The sequence below is a fragment of the Microtus pennsylvanicus genome, chromosome X, assembly GCF_037038515.1.
Source record: "Microtus pennsylvanicus isolate mMicPen1 chromosome X, mMicPen1.hap1, whole genome shotgun sequence".
Taxonomy (NCBI): domain Eukaryota; kingdom Metazoa; phylum Chordata; class Mammalia; order Rodentia; family Cricetidae; genus Microtus; species Microtus pennsylvanicus.
Genome location: NC_134601.1, coordinates 94,833,961 through 94,838,716, shown reverse-complemented (window position 1 = coordinate 94,838,716; position 4,756 = coordinate 94,833,961). Strand labels below are relative to the sequence as shown.

The 4,756-nt window shown below is 37.0% G+C and overlaps 1 non-coding gene across 1 annotated transcript; it reads left to right on the top strand.

The window, feature by feature from the left end:
* The first annotated feature begins 4,255 nt into the window (after positions 1-4,255).
* On the top strand, positions 4,256-4,359 carry LOC142841860 (U6 spliceosomal RNA). Its single transcript, XR_012909119.1, has one exon. It is a non-coding gene; the product is annotated as a U6 spliceosomal RNA (small nuclear RNA).
* The last annotated feature ends 397 nt before the right edge of the window (positions 4,360-4,756 follow it).

Here is a 4,756-nt window from a genome sequence, read left to right as displayed (position 1 = left end):
CTAACAAAACACAATAATACAAACTATCTCTCAAAAGATAAGGAAGGCTCTCCCTGAGTCAGTCAACAACCACTATAACTGCCCAGAATTTCACATTTATCTCCCCTTAATTCTCACATCACTCCACCCTTTCACCTTACCAATACCAACTCTTACTTGTATTCAGCTATCCAGTTTTCTAATAGCTGGAATGAGAAGTCTCTGGAAGGTACTTCAACTGCACCTAACTCATGTTTTTATTCTATAGAAGCATTCTATTTGCCTTACTGTGATTGTCAAGGGTCAATAACCTTCCTGAACAAAGTGCTTCTTCATCCCAAGATGTTTCCAACCTCAGCATCATCAATAAAAATATAACCAAAGAAAGTGTTAAGAGTTTTTCAACCTACAATATTTGATATTTGAATCTCAAAAAGGGTTGTCTTTTATTTTAAGTAGAAAATCTTCAGTTGAAGATCTTTTATACATGAATTATAGGCAGAAAGCTCAGGTATAAAAACTGATAGCTATGACTTTTTTTTTTGCTTTGGTTTTAGTTTGGGGGACTTTTTGCTTGGTTTGTAGATTTTTGGTCCTGAGATTGTCTTTCTAGGTAGTCAGGCTGCCTTAAACTTAACATGCCTCTGTCTCAGCGTCCTAGCTGTTGGGGTTCCAAGTGTGTACTACCATATCCTACCTTAAATGGAAGACTTACTGACACATCACACCATATAAGTAATTAAAATACAGCAAGCATCTATAGTGTTTACTAAGTACCAAGTGCCATTCTAAGTATTTTACACGACTTGAGTCATTTGATACTATCTTCAGATGAGCAGACTAATGTACGAAATAGCTATAAAAGAAATCAACGTTAGATGCTAAGTAGCAGAGCCAGCTTTTGAACCAAAGCATCCCTGTCTTCAGGATCTAAATCCCTAATCACAGAGTCCTACAGAAGAATGGGGAGACATGAGAAGATATTTATGAAGAGAACTTAGTATCATGAACAGGTTAAGGTTTCTTGGAAATAAAGATACATAGAAGTATACTAGACAAGGTTTGTGAATAGGCAATCCTCAACATAAAATGATCTGCAAAACATGAGAGCAATTGACTACTAGCCAGTATAGCAAAAACAAAGGTAATGATCATGTCTATTGCTATTATGTCCTTGCTTGTTGAAAGATAAATTGGTTATAAACTCTTCCAAAGTGATTTGAATATGTACATATATTCAACTAAGTATTTAAATATGAATACTGTTCAAGCCAACCATTTTACTTGTAGTAAATTTCCTATAAAAACAATCAGATAAGCCAGGCGGTGATGGTGCATGCCTTTAATCCCAGCACTCAGGAGGCAGAGGCAGGCAAATCTGTGAGTATGAGGCCAACATGTTCTACAATAGCAAGTTCCAGGACAGGCTCTAAAACTACAGTGAAACCCTGTCTCGAAAAACCAATAATAATAATAATAATAATAGGAAGAGGAAGAGGAAGAAGAAGAGGAAGAGGAAGAGGAAGAGGAAGAAGAAGAAGAAGAAGAAGAAGAAGAAGAAGAAGAAGAAGAAGAAGAAGAAGAAGAAGAAGAAGAAGAAGAAGAAGAAGAAGAAGAAGAAGAAGAAGAAGAAGAAGAAAAGGTGTGTATGTAGTGGTGAGCACTTTTAATCCCACCACTCAGGAATCACAGGCAGGCAAATCTATAAATACATACAATGCCAGCCTGGGCTACATACCAAGTTCCAGGAAGCCAGATCTACATAGTTAGAGCCATCTCAAAAAACAAACAAATAAACAAAACGAGAAAGAATCAGATAGGAAATTATAGCTATAGGCTAATGAAACTCATTAAGCCATTGTTTATAGCATTTGCCAAAATATGCAAAATAAAAGACATATATATTTCCACTTAATGACATAGAAAAAGGATACTGTTAAAGAAAACAGTAGGTTTATAAAACTGTATAAGTAGTATATATATATTGTATATGTTTGCACATTATATACCCTCTCTGGGTTTTTAGAAAGTTTTTAAACTTTTATAAAGTCTGTATTTCAGTTTCCATATTACTTTTCTTATAATCATATATCACACTTTTCTAATCATGTAGAACGCCAATAGCCTCATCTCTAGAAGTTTAGAGAACTGAAACTGTTCTTATATAACATGATTCCTTCAAAGAAAATCTTAGCAAAGAGACTTTTTGTTCCCTATCTCAGTAAACACATGACTGGGTTTGATAGAAATCTGGGGAGCACATTAACTGTCACACAGCAAGGGCTGCTTGCTAGTCTGATCATTGGGTCGTGACCCCATGACCTCTAATACCATATCTCCTACTCGGTCTGCCTTCTAATCATCAGTCATCTGAGAGCTGAAAATAAACATAGATATGACAAATCACAGCTGCCCAGAGCTCATCAGCCAATCCAATTCAGGAGATAAAATCAGCCCAGTAATATATACTTTAAAATGGGTTTGGAGGGAGACAATGAGAGCCCAAGCAAATTCACTTCATAAGTACAGGCAATTAGCAGTCACCACATTGCAGGCCTTCTTAAGCAAAGATGTCACATGCTTCGAGCCAGGGACAGGGAGAAGCTGCAGAATCTCTTCACCTGCTGACTGATGAAAATGACTGGCACTGGGGCGCCAGCTGAAAAATCAATTATTCACATCTACGAGGCAGCTGCCCCCTACACAGCAAGCAGCAGCAGGTCGCAGGAAGGGGAGATTGTTGTGGTTTGTTGTTAACATGCACTGTCTATTTCTCTGGACTTGGAGCTCAACAACAGCAAAATCAATAGGCTGCTCCAAACCCAAAGGAAAAAAAAAAGATTGAGCACCACCTAACAATGCTGCTGCGGTGTACTAATGGCAAGCAGGCCTTATCTTACCACCGCTCTCTTCCATATTAGATGCCTAGTGTATCTCCTAATGCAATAAGAATCCAGAGGTTTGGGACATTCCTAATTACTAGATAACTTCAACTAAAAAATAATAATGTACTATAAGCAACTCATTAGCTGTTTTTCATTATTTCATTTCATCCACGTCCTCTTAGTGTCTTATGTACTGTTAGCTCAAAAAGCCCTGTTTATATATGTATGGCTGCCTTTTTAAACAAGCATGATAAGATTAAAATACTCCTAAAACACATGATCAAAGACATACAGATCTTCTTTGGTCAGATTATTTATGTTTGGAGTGCATTTCAGAAAAACAATGTTTATTTGTATGGTTCTAATGTCTGCTGATACTTATAAATGAAACACCTAATATTATTCCCTTGTGGGAAAACGTTGGGATGCAAAATAGTACAGACATTTTATAAAACCATTTGGCAGTTTCTCATAGGTATAACCTCACCATTGGCATCCCGCTTCCAGATGAAATGAAAATGAATGTTCACCCAAAAACCTGAGCATGGCTGATGGCAGTAGATTTATTCATAATATCTCCAAAGTGTAGATAACTAAATTTTCCCTTGCTGGTGAATGGGAGAATGGATAAAATATTGTGCATAAGAAAATTGGCCAGAAATAACTAAAAAAAAAGCTCCTGATACAAACAAATGGATGGATGCATCTATATATTAGACCAGCGGTTCTAATATAGGGGTTGTGACACCTTTGGCAAATCTCTATCTCCAAATTTATTTACATTATAATTAGTAACAATAGCAAAATTATATTTATTAAGTAGAAACAAAAATAATTTTATGGTTGGGAGTCACCACACCATGAGGAACTGTATTAAAGTGAAAAGTTGAGAACCACTGTACTGGCCTAAGAGACAAAGGGTAGACTCAAAAGATATATACTGTAGGATTCTATTTACATAACATTCTTGCCAAGTCAAAATTATAATAACAGAAAAGAGACTATTGCTTAACAGGCAGTGTAGGCTTGGGGGGAGGGAGGTAGAGCACAAATGGGCAGCTGGCTGAAATTGTTTAAAACAAATAACACACAGGGCAGGAAACCCTGACTGCTCTTAGGACTGGAGAGGGAGGGGGAGAAGGAGTGGGGGGAGTGGGAAGGAAATGGGAGGAGGGGAGTAGGTGGAAATTCTTAATAAATAAATTTAAAAAAGAAAAAAAAAACAAATACCACTTTTGTCTTTTATTGTGGTGGAAGCTTTTGAATATTGTGTGTTTGTGAAACTCCACAGAGATAGAACCTAGCAAAACAAATTTTACTATATGTGAAATATACTTCAGTTTTCTTAATTGAAAAAAAAAACCTAAGGTAGGTAAAAGAACTCCAGGAATGCTCACTTTGGCAGCAGCATATACTAAAATTGGAAAGTTTACACAGATTTACACGGTCCTTGTGTAAGCATGACATGCAAATTCATGAATCTTTTTATGTTTTTAAAAGGAACTCAAGGAATCCATCTACGACACTAAAGCACTTTATTGCTCATCCCAGTACGTTTAGTTTGTGTTTCGTCTTTACTTAGCCTCGTTCTCCCTGTCACATCTGCAGCTGGAGCAGACAGGACTCTCCAGAACGTATTTCTTTTTGCAGAACCCAATTGCTGTGGGCAGAACCTCCAGCTAGGACCTAGAGAAAAAAATCTAAGGGCTGCCAGAATTTCTTAGAACCAGATAACCAATGTAGTCTTTGAATGGTTAGGTGGCCAGAAATCCTCATGCTACTTGACAATTTAAAGATGGCTAGAGTCAAAAAACAACCAGATTACCAATGTTTAGTGCTATCCCACACTGACTACTAAGAACCTTGTTCCATCAAGTGAGGAACTATTTGGT